Source organism: Stegostoma tigrinum, chromosome 36 (assembly GCF_030684315.1).
Source record: "Stegostoma tigrinum isolate sSteTig4 chromosome 36, sSteTig4.hap1, whole genome shotgun sequence".
Lineage (NCBI taxonomy): Eukaryota > Metazoa > Chordata > Chondrichthyes > Orectolobiformes > Stegostomatidae > Stegostoma > Stegostoma tigrinum.
This window is the reverse complement of record NC_081389.1, coordinates 2,193,542-2,210,416: the sequence shown is the minus strand read 5'-3', so window position 1 is coordinate 2,210,416 and position 16,875 is coordinate 2,193,542. Positions and strand designations below refer to the sequence as shown.

General features: G+C 42.5%; 1 pseudogene; it reads right to left on the bottom strand.

Annotated features, from left to right (window-relative positions):
• Positions 1-2,204: 2,204 nt before the first annotated feature.
• Positions 2,205-15,131, bottom strand: LOC125446883 (hydroxylysine kinase-like; annotated as a pseudogene).
• Positions 15,132-16,875: the final 1,744 nt, after the last annotated feature.

Sequence of the window (16,875 nt, the reverse complement as noted above, 5' to 3'; positions counted from 1 at the left end):
CATGGAGAAGATGATGTGCTTTTTCTATGCTTAGAGATTCAAAAAGATATTTATGGGCAGTAGCTTGTGGGTTTGCAGGCACACAGAAAGCACTTGAATTGAAATGTTTGTATCAAAATGTTGTACAGTTAGCAGGCCAATCAGCAGTTTTGTTTTGTGATCAAGATAACATGTTTTGAATTTAATCAACCAATTTGAATCAAATACTTAGAGACCAAAAACCAATTAAATTTATATCTGATGGTTTTGACAACATAGGACCAATTCTGTTGTAAGAAACTGATAAGTTATCAAGGCTATAAAAGAATGGGGAAGTTGCACACAGACCCCCAGAGCTAACTTCCATCTGATGAGAGTTAATTGCCATCAGCTAGAGTTAATAGCCATCTGCTAGAGTTACTAGCTGTAAGCTGTCGAAGAGAGAATCGCAGGGTGTCATAGTCTTCTCTAAGTCTTAGAGAAAGTACTGTCCAAAAATCAAACGTACCTGCTGCACAGCTAGTTAATATTCCTGACAGAAGAATCGACAGAGAAGGTGTTCCTGACAGTATCTTCGATGGAGAAGGCACAGAACATTCTGGAAGACGTGTAATCTGCCTGTAATTTCAAGAGACTAAATTCTTCTTTTATTTTATATAAGTGGGACTTGTATTTCTTGGACAGCATCCCATTAGACTCTTGGTTCATTCAGGAATAGTTAGTAGATAGAAGGGGTTTATTCAGTTTGTTAATAGTAAATTTAATTTGTTTATTGTTAGAGTTAGACAAGTAATTGTTACTTATTGTTTTTAAAGTGAATGCCAGCGACTTGTTTTATTTAACCTCTAGAACTTGCCAAACTCAGGATACACCACTTTTCACACTCCTTTTAACAGAGTATAGAGCAAGCTGCTCCTCTTTAGGTGTTTCATTATTTTTTAGTTGTCAGAGGGGCTGTCAACCACTGCTTATAACACTACTGGCTTTCTTTATGGAAACTCGTCATGTTGTGATATCTCCAGGTAGGAGTAGCTACAGGCAAAAGATAAATTGTGTGTCTCAATAAATTATTGAGTTCACAAGCATTGCAACATTAAATTCTGTGATATTGAATAGAATCAAAGAAGCATAGAATTGTTTCACTGTAGGAGACCATTTGCCCTGTTTTGTTTGTGCCAGCCATATCATTCACTTGGAGACACTCCTGCCCTCCTCTCTTTAATATTGCACATTCTGCCTTTTATGGTAACGATCAAATTTCTTCTTGAAAGCCTTTATTAAACCTGTCTTTGTCACACTCTCCGGCAGTTAATTCACGATAGTTAGCAGCCACTGAGTAAAAACAGCTTATCCTCATATCTCTATTGCTTGTTCTGCCAATTAGCCTGAATCTGTACCTTCTGAATCTTAATCCTTCTATCAGTGGGGAAGTTTTCCCCCACCTCATCTGTTCAGACCCATCATGGGTTTGAATATCTGGGAACAAATTTCCTCTTCTCCAATATGATCATAGAATAGAATCCTTACAGTGTGGAAACAGACCATTTGGCCCAACAAGTCCACACCAGCCCTCTGAAGAGCATCCCACCCAGACCCATTCCCCAAGTCTAATCCACCTAACCTAAACATCCCTGGGCACAATGGGCAATTTACCATGGCCAATCCACCTAGCCTGCACATCTTTGGACCACGGGAGGAAACCAGAGCACCCAGAGAAAAACCCACACAGACACGGGGAGAACATGCAATGCAGACAGTTGCCTGAGGTTGAAATTGAACCTGGGTCCCTGGCACTATGAGGCAGCAGTGCTAAGCCACCGTGCCACCCAGCTCCTGACTCTCCTATTAATCAAGGTAAGTGGAGTTCCACTGCACCAGAACCATTCTTCTGAAACTTTTTCTGCACACACTCTAATGTGTTCACATTCTTCCTAAAGTGTGGTGCCCAGGCTAGACACAATTCTCCAGGCAGGCTGAGCCACTACTTTAAGTAGGTGCATAATTTCCTAGCTTTTGTATTCCACATCTCTATTTACATAGCCCAGTATAATTTAGTAACCATTCTGTCGACTTGCCCTCTCACTTCCAATGATTTGTGCAAAATTTACATCTGCTCCATTCTTACATTTGAATGTTTGCACCTCGATTTCCATTGTGCTGTGAAGCTTAATCATGTCCTGTTCCAGAATATTAATTCTCAGTAACATTTATTTAAAACTCAGTTTTTAAGTGACATTCCCAGCATTTCAGCTGGTAAACATGTGGAACCTGGATTGAGCGTTCAAACTGTACAAAGCAAATGATACAACCAAAATGGGTGCAAGGTGACAACAAACGAGAGTGTGGAGGGAGGACATTGTTATGGATTATCAGTCCGATTCGTGATATAACATTCTCATTTTCACCCAAAATATCATCAGTGATGCAGTGCAGTTTAGAGGAGATTAATGCTCTGCTTTGGATCCTGGGGTCTATAGGCCAATCAGGTATAGAGGTCATTAGCAAGGTCAGTTGTCTCGTATTATTACACAGAGTGCGTCAAGGCACTGTTCTGGGATTGGACAGATGAAATTGTGGAAGAAGTTTAAGTGGTTTTGAGAGAGATATCTACAGCTGGTATTGGGCAAGCAGTAGAAATCCAGAATAACGGGAGTGAAAAATTATGTTAAAAATATATATTAATAATTAGGAACTCAAAACATTAATATAATTCCAGGCTCTGGTTGAACTTATTCTAATAATCCTCTGGTAGAGGGGTTCTTGTTCTCCTGGAAGCCAGTGTGCCTGGGACTACACTGAAACAGGGTCTGCATCAAATGCAGTCGGACTTGCCGTCTCAAACCAAATCTTTCCCACTGCCTCTTGCCCCAGCGACCACAATTGGCGCAGACACTTCCAGCCGGCTCTCCCAGTGCTCAGAAGATACTCTGCATTTTCAGGGTAAAGCAGAGCATTGTATCTCCCCAAAACCAGCGACTGAGAAAACCTGCAAAGAACCAACAGAAACATGGCGTTGCGCTCCTCAGGGAGTAAAGGGATTACACTCTCAAAGCCTGAGAGGACATGGCCCCCAGCGCTGACGGGATCGTTACTCCCCAGCATCAGATACATTATGGATATGGCCACATCAAAGACATAATATCCATAATTCATGTCACTGAAGTCCAGTAAGCCAGAGATATCCAGCTGCTGCTGCAGCTCAGTCAGGTCAGAGCGGTCAGCTGATGTGTGAACAGGCTGGACTAGGATGTTGGTGTGACTGAAGTCCCCATGATTCAGGCCTGGGAAAGAGACAAACAGGATTTCAGTGATAATACAGTGTCACTCTCCCTCAATGATCTTGTTACACCACACTCACTTGTTAAGGTATCAGACTTGCTCAGTCATCATGACACTGTCCTGTACCTGCTTCACTGTGAGCAATGCCACTGGAGGTCAGCAGTAATTATTTCGGAGCCTTAATTCCAATGGGATACCAGGTCATATGTCACAGGGTTTGTTAAGAGGAGGAGGGATGGAAAGCGAGAGATCGGTAGAGGAGAAAAGGTTTGGGGAGAAAATTCCAGAGCTCAGGACTGAGAAGACATGGGTGTCCATGTTGGTGTGAAGAAAATCAGGACTGATCACAGTGAGGACTGGGATGGAGCAGTCCAATACCTTGCACCTATTAAGGCCTTTATTTAACCAGTGGCGAGTGGCCCATCAGAGGCATCCCTTTTCCCAGATTGGGCCCCCATTGCTTTCACACTGCTCCCTGAAACCCCTGGACCCAGACTTACCCAAGCTCCTCAGTGTTAGGGACTGCCTGCAATACCAACTGTGCCCACCATCCCTTAAAGGCGCTACTGACACTACACAGCACCTGACCAATTGGATTTATTTGCAGCTGTCCTAAAGCGGAACCCTCCTGACAAAAGAATGCCAGTCTCATCTTAAAGCAATTAATGCTCCTTCCAACCCCGTGTGATGTCTCTTGAGAAGCTGATGGGCTTCCCAGAGTTTTTAGCTGAGGATATTGGAACAGTAAGTATGTATAATAAACCAACTGAAGAGTCTGCACCATGGCCTATCTCTCTCCATTTACCCAGATAATAAAAGTATATCAATCTGAGATTGAAAATATACAATTAATCTCACATTAGTTATCATTTATGGAATAAATTTCCAAATTTCTACCACCCGCGTGTTTATCACAGCGTGGACATGCACATAAAAAAGTTTGTAGTGAGATGGAGATTCCCTTCTGCTTTTCTCTCAGTCCCACATAAAAACGATTCAGGTCTTCAGAGATAGCAACACACTCTGGGCATGGGTATAACCAGCCTGTTTTAGGCTCAGCCTGATATTCAGTTCCATTGACTGCGGTTTTTCTGAAAAGCAGATCAGCTGTATAACAGACAGACAGCCAATTCTAAAGGCTTTGCGCCAAAACTTGTTCCTACCCCATAGGTTTCTGGGCTAAGAAGATGACAATTAACTCTGATAACAATTAACTTGCAAAGGTTTGGAAGTATCTGATCCTGGAATTGCTAAATAATTTGCTGCACAATTTGGCAGTCGCTTCCCTCTCCCAGTGCGTAAAGATACTTGTTCAGCAAGTAAATTTTTGAGAGCTTCCAGAGGAAATCTGGCTGCTGCAAACTCTCAGGATAGGATGTTGGAATTCCTGCTAATGAGAGAAATCCATTACTCTCTCCCACCCAATACTTCCAACAGGCTGTCTGATCACAATCTGTCTTTGGGAACTCCCAGCCACAAAACTAAGAAAGCTCATGAATAATGTGTACTGGACCGATTTGTATTGTACACTCAAAAAAGGGCACTAGGATGACCAGCCCATCCATTTCCAAGTATAACTTTTACTTACTTGTGGGAGATGAGCATCACTGCTGGTCAGCATTTATTGCCTGTCCCTGGTTACCCTTGAGTTGCTTGGTGTTTCCTGATCTCACCACCTGGGTTGCTGTGGAATTCTGCTCCCTCAACAACCCAGCCCCAAGGTCAGATCTGGACAATGTTCTCTACTGACCTGAGACACTGGAAACAATGAGGTTTGGCCAAGATGGACATCTCCCTGTGCTTGAGTTGAAACAAAAGTCCACTGCCAGACAGTCAAGGCACCTGTTCCTCAACCAACAGCTGGACGGATCATTTTGGACAACAGCCTGCAGTTTTTGTCTATCTGCACATTTCTGGGTTGATTTGACGCCTGGTGTCTGGCACGAGGGACTAGAATACGTGAGGTGGGTTCCTGTATTCATTCAGGAGAGTTCACAGACAACAATTACATTTCAGTGTCAACAGACACTGAAATTCTGATTTGTTCTGATTCATTTGAATGTCTCTCACCAGATATCCTACAGCGTTCTGATGAGGGGTAGAGCACAAAGCTGTATCTGTCCACACAATCTCTACCACCCAGCATCCCCAGCCGCTCAAAAAGGGAGCCACCTTTCTAGGAACATTATTTAGTCACTGCTGCCTAGATGTGTACCTGCTGTGGTGAGGTGTTGACTGGAGCCTGAGATGGCATATGTTCAGCCTGGGAGGGTGGGCATCATGGAGATGAGGGCAATCAGGGGAGTCTGTGGCCTAGCAATATTATCAATGGGCTGTTGATCCATAGATCCAGGTAATGTTCTGGGGACACTGATTTGAATCCTGCCAAAGCAGATGGTAGAATTTGAATTAAATAAAAGTCTGGAATTAAGGGTCTAATGACAATTGTGAGATCATTGCAGGTTATTGGAAGAGCTTATCAGGTTCATTAATGTTCTTTAGGGAAGGAAACTGCCATCCTCACCTGGTCTGGACTACATGTGACTCCAGACCTACAGCAATGTGTTTGATTCTTAACTGCCCTCTGGGATGGGCAATGAATGTTGGCCCAACCAGTGATGCCCTCATCCCACAAATGAATACATTTTTTAAAAATGACTATTACAACAAAAATTTATCGGTCATATTTTATCTGGTTTCTGCTGGTTGATCCTTGATGGATGACAATAAGGCACCGGATCCCAATGCCAATGTCTCCCAATCCGCCATTGTCTACTTTACCTCTGACATTTCTCTACACCGAGAGAATCTTCAAGTGGCTTACACCAAAATCATCTTATTGTCATGATTCAGGATATAGCCACCAACCAGGGCGTTGAACCGAAGGAAAATTGTCCTTACGTGGGGGTATCTTGGAATTTTCAACCCTTTTAAAAGAACACTTCATAAATTTGTAACAACCGAAGCTTTCCCAGAACCAGAAATGGGTGCTTCAGACTCTCTGCTGATTTGATATTTCGCATAACCTTATCCTAACAGTCCACATTGAATGAGGAAAGATTTTTTAAAACCCCTACATAATGGATTTTGCGCTGTTAGGCGAAAGATGTTTCAGATCAGCTCTGATCTGTTGAAAATGGAGTGAGTATTGATCTAAACTACACAGGCTGAACTGTGTCATAGATTCCCTCAGTCTCATTCACAAACCTTTATAAAAGCAATGGTGGAGGCAAAACACATCAATTTAGAGCAAGTTCCTGGCTCAGAACATTCATGGGAGTGTATTTTCCGAGTCTTTGCTCGCTCATTGATGTTTTGACATCCAGCAGTGAATCACTTGTGTTATAACGGTCTGAGAATGAGTGGCTCACCTAGGAGGGTAATAGTACCAATTCACCAAGAAGAAGATTCACCATTTATTTGGGACAAGGGGCCATGAGCTGTTCTGGTCAGTCATCTGAGGACAGTAACATCATTTGATGTGCCATTTATTTCAGTTACTCACTAACGTTACTTACTTCTTTATAAACTACAAAACATTTAACAGTATCCATTAAAGATGAATTGTTAATCATTGCAGTAGAATATTAAACATCAACCACCAATGATACACCTCGTTTATCAGCTGCCCTTGAACATTGCACTGTACCCTGACACTAAGGGCAAACACTCATTGCTCATGGAGTTAAGCCAAATCAGATTTGCTATCTTGTTGCTAAATATTTGCATTAAGGAGGTGGTTAGTATCAATGTATACTGTACAATGATCTTATATCACTGGATTTGACTTACTGCAAGTACCTGGTTCATTCAAGCGAGAGTTTGACTGGCCTTGTGCAAGATCTGAAGGCCTATAGACATTTTAGACAATGAAATTCCAGGAGGGTAGGTCAGTATGCGGACTATGTGGGTTTCAGATTCTTCCACACCGTCTGTAAAAGTGTTCTTGTTAAGTAAGCTGTCACTTTGAAGTTGAATTACATCAACAGGTTCTAATTTCTAATCAGTTATGGCATTTACAAGGGTCTGACAAAAGTGATTTTCATATGTCACAGCATCACAGACTGTAATGGAGTAGAAGGAGGCCATTCAGCCCATTGGGCCTGCATCAGTTCTGTAACTGAGTGTCAATCTGCTGCTTTTACCTCATATTGCTGAACACCAATTTATTATTCAATGCCCTCTTGAATGCCTCAATGAAACCTACCTCCATCACATTCCCAGGCAGTGCCTTCCATATCCTAACCAACCATTGTATGAAAAATATTTTTCTTATCTCACCATTGCGTTAGTGTACGCATCATTTTAAATCTTTCACGAGTGCAAACAACCAAATCATGATTTTGAAAATTTCTACCATATTTCGTCTCAATCTTCTTTCCTCCAAGAAGAACAGTCCCAACTTTTTCAATCAATCCTCATAAATGCAGTTTCTCACTTCTGTTAAATAACTTCTGCATTCTTTCCAGTGCATTCACATATTTTCTATAATATGGCTCCCACAACTGTATACAGTACTGTAGCTGAGGTCTAACAAATGTTCGCTTTTATACTCTATACTCTGATTAATAAAGCAAGAACACAGCATGTTTTTTTAACTGACTCCATTTGTCTTTCCACCCTTAATGTTCTATGCACATTGATGCGCACAGGTTCCTCTGCTCCTTTTCCCCATTAGAATTGTACCCTTATTATATATTTTCTGTCAGTGTTTTTCCAACCAAAGTCCATCACCTCACACATCACAGCATCGAACCTCATCTGCCAGCTATCCACACTGTTGTCTTCATAGTTTACAATTCTTACAAGTTTTGTGTGATCTGTAAACTTTGAAATTGTCTGCTTCACTCCAGGATCTCGATCATTACTATATATCAGGGCAAAGCAAAAGTCCAAAAGCCAACCCCCAGGGGATTACACATCTTCCTCCAGCCTGAAAAATATCTATTTACCATTATTTCTATCACCACTATGTTCATTCGCTATGACCTTTTCATAGCATGCCCTCGTAAGTCTGTTGTATTCTACTGGAACACACTTAAACACCTTTGGAAATCCAGTACACCACATCAACAACATTATCTCATGAACGCTTCCTCTTTCTTTTTTTAAAAATGTCTGTGACTGGTCAACTGTAACCTGAACCCGGCCACCAAGACTTAATACTGACTAATGGTCTCCAAAGACATAATCTTGCCATTAATGTTTGGGATAGGTGTGGGTGAATGAAATCCTTTTTCACACAAAAATATCATGGCTAGTGCTTGTGCTTCAATCAAATCAGCATCTTCACTGTCGACCGTGTTCATCACTTTGAGGACGTAGCTGTGACCGTGATCTCTAATTGCCTGGTTCTCAGACACCAGGATATGGAAGTTCTGGTCATCGTAACTGGGCATTGGTTGGACATTGGAGACCTTCAGACCATACAACCGCTCACCCAACTCAACAACCTCGGCGTCTGTCAGCGTGGGTTTGATGAGAACAGTTTTCTCTGAGGATGACATCTGAGAAACATCAAATTGACAACGTTGATTAAACAAAGGAATGGGATTCACCGAAGAATGTAACTGATTCTTAACTTACTCAATCACAGTTGCTGCAACATCATAGAATCATGCAGCATGCAAACAGACAGGTCCACAGCCAACCATGTTCCCAAACGAAATTAGAGCCACCTGCCTGTACTTGGCCCATATCCCTCCAAACCTTTCCTATTCACAAATGTGCAAATATTTTTTAACCATTGTAACTGTATTTGCATCCACCACTTCCTCTGGCCAAAATAACAAAGTGTGGAGCTGGATGAACACAGCAGGCCAAGCAGCATCTCAGGAGCACAAAAGCTGACGTTTCGGGCCTAGACCCTTCATCAGCTTTTGTGCTCCTGAGATGCTGCTTGGCCTGCTGTGTTCATCCAGCCTCACACTTTGTTATCTTGGATTCTCCAGCATCTGCAGTTCCCATTATCTCTGATCACTTCTTCTCGCCATTCATTTTACACATGAACCACTCTCTGTATAAAGAAGTTGCCCCTCATGTCCTTTTTAAATCTCTCTGCTCTCACCCCAAAAATATGCCCTTTGTTTTGACCTTCCCCACCGTAGGGAAAAGACCCTTATAATTCACCTCATCTATGCCCCTCATGATTTTATAAAGCTTAATAAAGTCACCCCACAACCTCCTATACTTCAGTTAAATAGGTCCCAGTCTTTTCAGTCTATTTTTATATCGCAAACTCTCCATTCTTGGTGATATTCTGGTTAATCTTTTCTGAATCTTCTCCAGTTTAATAATATCCTTTCTATAACAGTGTGACAAGAACTGCACATTGTGCTCTAGGAGCAGCCTCACCAATCTCCTATACAACTTCAACATGACGTCCCAACTCCTTAAAGATCTGAGCAATGACGGCAGATACGCTAAACACCTTCATAACCACTGTCTCTGCCTGTGATGCAAATTTCAAAGAATTATGTCGTATCTGTTCAGATGATGCCACCTTCCATTACAACGCTGCTGATATGGCTTCTTTCTTCCATAATGGTGGTTTCTCACCTACTGTGATTGACAGGGCTCTCAACCGCATCCAACCTATCACCTGTGCTTGCACCCTTGCCCCTTTCCATCTCTAACAACAGAGAGATTGTGTTGGTTGGAGGGCATTGTTAGGACACTGGAGACCTTCAGACCACACAACCACTCAGCCGACTGAGCAGCCTTGGACTCTGTCAGTGCAGGTTTGAGGAGGACATCTGAGAAATATCAAATTAACAAAGCAAATTAAATAAGGGAATGGGATTCACCAATGAATATAACTGATTCTAAACAACATCTTCTGCTGCAAACATCAATCATTATTGGTGGGTGTTGTTAAAATATTTTTGAAGAATTGCTAAAGTTCACACTCTTCTGTCAATACCATTATTGTGTAAGTGTTGAAGCAGCTAGCCCTCTATGTTACTGGTGTAATAACTATTTTCATTGTATGCAGGTAGAGAAACAATTATCCCTGGAATGTACTGAGTTTCCCATGGAATTGAAGACAACCTTATCATTGTTGAACCATGTACTGAGAAGTTAAGAATGTGCCCTGGCTTGCTGAGTATCCCTTACCATAGAAGATGTGAGACACCTGCTTGTTCCATCACTTCTAAGAGAGACCTCAGTGTGTACAGAGATTCCGTACCAGGTGTGGTAGAACCCCATGAGTGCACAACAGGTCAGATTGCCATTCAGCTCTATTTACCTGTAGAAATACACAAAAATATATGGAAGGACATGACAGAATAAAATGCCAAACCTTTACTATCTATACCATATAAGTTGGGCTATCTATTTTCAAAAGACCCTATTCTTATTGTTGCTACACGTAGCATTGGAAGAACAATCATGTGTTTATAATCTGTCTACATAGAGGGGCAGCATGATGGCGCAGTGGTTAGCTCTGCACCCTCACAGCGCCACGGATCCGGGTTCGATTCCAGCCTCAGGCGACTGTCTGTGTGGAATTTGCACATTCTCTCCATATCTTCGTGGGTTTTCTCTGGGTGCTCCGGTTTCCACCCACTTTCCAAAGATGTGCAGGTTAGGTGGATTGGCCATGCTAAATTTCCCGCAGTGTTCAGGGAAGTAGAGGGTGTGGATCAGATGGGTGATAGGGGGATGGGTCTGGCTGGGATGCTCTGGGGTTTGGTGGGGACTTGTCGGGCTGAAGGGCCTGTTTCCACACTGTAGGGATTTGATGATTCTATGATGACTGCTCATTCTACAATGACTGTGTAAGACCAGATCTACAGTAGTAGACTTACTACCTCATTGACCATCCACCTACAGATACAGCAAATCAGCTAAGTAGCTATAGGGAGCTTATTTTACAAAATACATTACATTAACATTACAACATATGTAATGAAAACAAAGAACAGTAGCAGCATAGGACCAGGTCTTTTCACCCACACATAATAACACTGAACACTGCAGCCCGAAGGAGGCATCCTCAGTCCTCTGCTGTTATCCCTGTACACCTATGACTGTGTGGCGAAGTTCCAGACAAATACCATTACAACACCACCGTAGTGGGACAGATATCTGACAACAATGAGCCAAACTACAAAAGGGAGATCGACGGCTTGGTGACATGATGCAATGAAAACAACGTGTCTCTCAATGTTGGCAAAATTAAAGAACTGATCATCGACTTCAGAAAGAAAGGAGGAGAACATGCCCTCATTTACGTCAATGGAACCGAGGCTGAGAGGGTGAAGAGCGACAAGTTCTTCCTAGAGACAATAACCAATAACCTGTCCTGGACTTCCCATGTACATGTGATAATCAAGAAGGCACAACAACGTCTCTTCTTCCTCAGGCAGCTCAGGAAATTTGCCATGTCCATAAGGACCCTCACCAACCTCTAAAGATGCGCCACTGAAAGCTTACTGTCTGTGTGCATGATGGCTTGGCATGGCAACTGCTCTGCCCAGGATCACAAGAAACTACAGAAGGTGGTGTGCACAGCCCTGACCATCATGTAAGCCAACCTTCGATCCGTGGACTCCATTTACATGGTTCACTGCGACAGAAAGGTTGCCAGCATCATCAATGACCCATCGCAGACAGTTAATGATTTTCTACAACCTCTTTTGTCAGGCAAAAGATATGTTCAGGCTGCTTCTAATGTCCTAACTTAAAAAAAAACCCAAGACCTGACAAGCTGGTTACGTATTGGATTAAATAGACAGCTTAGCGCTTCTACCTTAAAACCTTTCTTCAAAGAAACACCGGACAAAATGCAACTCTTAAAGCCACAATATCATCACAATTCCAAAAGTGGCCTAACTAAAGTTCCATACTGCTGCAATGTGACTTACTCATTTTATACTTTATGCCCAAACCAAAGAGAGCAAGCATGCTGTATGTCTTCTTGACTAACTTATCCACTTGACTTGCCACTTTCAATGAATTATGAACCTGTGCACCGAGATCCCTCTAAACAGTGATGCTACAAAGGGTTCTGCCATTTACTATATATTTCTTTCCTGCATTAGATCTTCCAAATGCATCTCTTCATATTTGTCCAGATTAAACTGTGCCTGCCATTTTGCCACCCAAGTCTCCAGCCTATCTATATCCCACCCAGGCAATCATCCACAGTATCCAGAGGTCCCCCAATTTTTGTGTCATCCACAAACTTACTAATCAAGCTGCTTCCATTCTCCTTCAAATCATTTATAAAGTCACAAACTGCAGAGGTGCCATCACTGATCCATGCAGAACACCACTGGTCAGATCTCCAGAAAGAAAAATACCATTCCACTACTATTCTATGTTATACAGGATGCTGGTGAAGCCTCTTGTGGAGTATTGTGTGCAGTTCTGATTGTCTTATTATTGGAAGGATATGGTATTGTTAAACTAAAGAGGGTTCAGAAAAGATTTACCAGATTGTTGCCGGGAATGGAGATATAAAAGTACACAGGAGAAACTGAGACTATTTCCACTGGAACATGGGAGGTTGAGAGGTGACCTTATTGAAGTCTGTAAAATCATGAGGGGCATAGTTAAATGAATGACAAGCATTTTTTCAGTAGGGTGGGGGCATATTTTTCAGGTGAGACGAGAAAGATTTTAAAATGACATGAGTGACAACTGTTTTTACACAGAGTGTGGTTCATGTGTGGAATGAAGTGCCAGAGAAATTGGTGGATGCGGGTGCAGTTACAATGTTTAAAAAAAATTTGGATAGAGTCATCAATAGGAAAGATTGGGAGAGATATGGACCAGGTGAAGGCAGGTGAGACTAGTTTAGTTTGGGATTGTGTTGGAATGGTTGGACTGAAGGGCCTGTTACCATGCTGTATGACTGACCTCGTCCCTCAGATATTTATGCTGCTGTTCACCTCCAGGTTAGCTCTGACCGGCCGACTCCTGAGATAATTATCTTCCTACTGCTGTTTTCCTCCAGGTTTGCTCTCTGTGCCAAACTGACATACAATTGAATAATGTTAATACTATTATATAGAGTCACAGTGTCATAGAGATGTACAGCACAGTAACAGGCCTTAGGTACAACTTGTCCATGCTGACCAGATATCCTAAGCAAATCTAGTCCCATTTACCAGCATTTGAGCCATGTCCCTCTAAATTCTTCCAATTCATCTACCCATCCAAATGTTTTTTAAATGTTGTAATTGTGCCAGCCTCCACCACTTCCTCTGGCAGCTCATTCTATACACACATCACCCTCTGCATGAAAAAGTCACACCTTAGATCCATTTTAAATCTTTCCCCTCTCACCGTAAGCCTATGCCGTCTAGTTTTGGGCTCCTCCACCCTGGGAAAAGACCTTGTCTATTTACTCTATCCATGCCCCTCATGATGTTATAAACTCTTATAAGGTCACCCCTCAGCCTCTGATGGTCCAGGTAAAATAGCCCCAGCTTATTAGCAATAAAATCTCAATAGCGAGGAAACAGATGCTACTGGGCAGACCTGCTGAAGGAAGGTTGACCAGACAGGGCTAGAATATGTGGATAGATGGTATTACAGTTTAGGGGAACACTGCTGTAGTGCTAATGTCACTGAACTAGTTAATTCAGAGGGCCAATTCCAATCAGGTGGCTCAGCTTTATTCAGTGGGAGATCAGTGTATGCAAACTTGGGCGACCTAAACAGAATGAGTTACCTTATAATAAATCTGTATCATTGCCCCTCTCTCCTTTGGTGGCTGAAAGCACCGAGCTCACCCAGACTCCATTTCCTTGGGAAACTGCCAACATTTAGGAATTTGTGGCACAGATAAAGATCGCCTTCTCCAGTCTGCATCACCCACGTCTCATCCCAAGAAAAAGTCAAATAAGGCAATGTACGAGACAAGGCAATGAGAGTGAGTGAGCAATGGGTCACCCAACATAGAAAATGGTGGAGAATCTCAGCATGTCTGGCAGCATTTCTGGAGACAGAAAAAGAATTAACATTTTGAGTCCAATATAACTTCTTCAGGACAGAACTTTAGCTAAAATTAACATGACTGTTTCTGACAATTCACTCAAACTCAACATTGGCGTATTCAAATACGAGATCTCAAGGGAATCAGCCTGCTGACACTTGAACTAAAAAAAACAAAGATTTTAATTTGTTAGAGATAGTGAGAACTGCCAATGCTGGAGTCAGACATAACTCCGTGTGGAGCTGGAGGAACACAGCAAGCCAGGCAGCATCAGAGGAGCAGGAAAGTTGACCTTTCAGGCCAGGACCCTTCCGCAAAAATGGCGGGTGGGGAAGGGAGCTTAGAAATAAATAGAGAGAGGTGGGTGGGATCGTGATAGATGAGTGCAGGTAGGTAGTGGTGGGGATTGGTCAGTGCAGTGGGAGGAGCAGATAGTTGGGAGACAAGATGGGTGGGTTATGTCAGGTCAGTGAGGCGGGGATGAGAGGGATGGTTGATCATGGGATGAAGCTGGGTTGGGGAGACTTTGAAACTGGTAAAGTCCACATTGACAGCATTGGGTTGTAAGGTCCCAAGGCAGAATATGAGGTGATGCTCCTTTTACTTTGTAAGCTGGTTTTCCCAGTCTCCTGTATTTTAAATCATTAGCCCCAAGTGAAAACTTCTGTCTTGAAATCCAAGAACATCAATGAATTAACCTTTGTATATACATTTTAGTATGGTAAATCATTTCACAAACAGCTTGCTAGGAACAGAAATGCAACAATAGTTAAACGTAACTTTTAAGGAGTGTCTGAGTGGAGGCAGAGAAGCGTACGGTCCAGACCTGAGTGCTTAAGCAACTGAAGGTGTGTTCCCGATAGTGGCTAGTTTCATAGCTTTTCTCCTGACTCATCCCTGATCCTCTTTACAATTGGAAATCCAGATACCCCATGTAAGCATCAGTGCGCAGCTCCTTGTTGCGACATGACTGCTTGAAGCCATTCACTTCCAATTTCACTGAGAAGTAAGTACGTACCTTGTCCACAAAAGACTTAGCAAGGTCTAATCCCCTACTTTGAACATTGAGTATTGGATGTTGTCACCCAGTTTCAGGGTATCTATCTCACAAGCTTTTTACAGCCAGTGGTGAACATTATAATGAACAGACAAAGTGGGAGCAGCTTCTGAAAGGGTGTGTGTGTGTCAATCCTGTCAAAAGGAATTTGAATAAATATTTGACCAGGAAATGTTTACATGGTTTGGGGGAAGGGACAGGGTAACGGGATAAAGTGCATCACTCAACCAAAGCCTTCGGGGATGGGAGATGAAAAAAAACTTTGAAGTGTTAAAAACAGTTCACTTTAAAGAGGACATCTTAGAGAAACATAGAAACAAAGAAGATAGGAGCAGGAGGAGGCCATTCTACCCTTCAAGCCTGCTGTGCCATTCTTCACGACCATGGCTGATCATCCAACTCAACAGCCTAATCCCACTTTCTCCCCATACCCTGTAATCCCATTCGCCTAAAGTGCTCTATCTTATCACCTCTTGAATACATTCAATGTTTTGGCATCAACTACTTCCTGTGGTAATGAATTCCACAGGGTCCCCACTCTTTGAGTGAAGAAATATCACATCATTTCCGTCGTAAATCGTCTTCCCCGAATCCTCATTCACTGACCCCTGGTGCTGGATACAGCCACCATCGGGAACATTCTCCCTGCATCTAACCTGTCCAGTGCTGATAGCATTTTATAAGTATGTATGAGATCCCCCCTCAGTCATCTGAACTCTAGCAAAAACAATCCTAACATCTTCAATCCCTCCTCATACATCAGACCGCCAACCCCAGAGTCAGCCTGGTTAACCTTCACTGCACTCCCTCAAGAGGAAGACCATCTCTTCTCGGAAAAGGAGACCAAAACGACACATAATATTCTTGGTGTGGTCTCACCAAGTTCCTGTATAATTGTAACAGTGCATCCCTACACCTGCACTCGAAACCTTTTGCAATGAAGGCCAACATACCATGTGCCTTCTTCACTGCCTGCTGCACCTGCAGTGCTTACCTTCAGCGACTGGTGCAGGAGGACACCCAGGTCCTGCTGCACATCCCCCTCCCAGTTTACAGCCATTCAGGTCGCAATCTGCCGTCTTGTTTTTGTTTCCGTAGTGAATAACCTCACATTTATCCAGATTATACTGGTGGATAAATATAAAGATGGATAAATCTCTTGGACCTGATCGAATGTATCCCAGAATGTTGTGCAAAGTAAGGGAGGAAGTTACGAGACCCCTTGTAGAAATATTTGCATCAGATATAACTACAGGTGAGGTGCCAGATGACTGGAGGTTGGCTGATGTTGTACCTTTGTTTAAGAAAGGCTGTGAAGAGAAACTGAAGAACTATAGACCTGTGAGTCTGACTTCAATGGTGAGTAAATTGTTGGAGGTGATTATAGAAGATATGATTTATAGACATTCAGAGAAACAAAAATTGGTTAGGGATAGTCAGCATGGGTTTTTTGCGAGGGAATCATGTCTCAGAAAGTTGATTGAGCTTTTCCAAGAAGTTACCGAAAGGTTTAATGATGGCAGAGCAGTGGATGTTGTTGATTTACATTTTAGTAAAGCCTTTGACAAGGTTCTGCATGGAAGACTGATTCGTAAAGTTAGGTCACATGGGA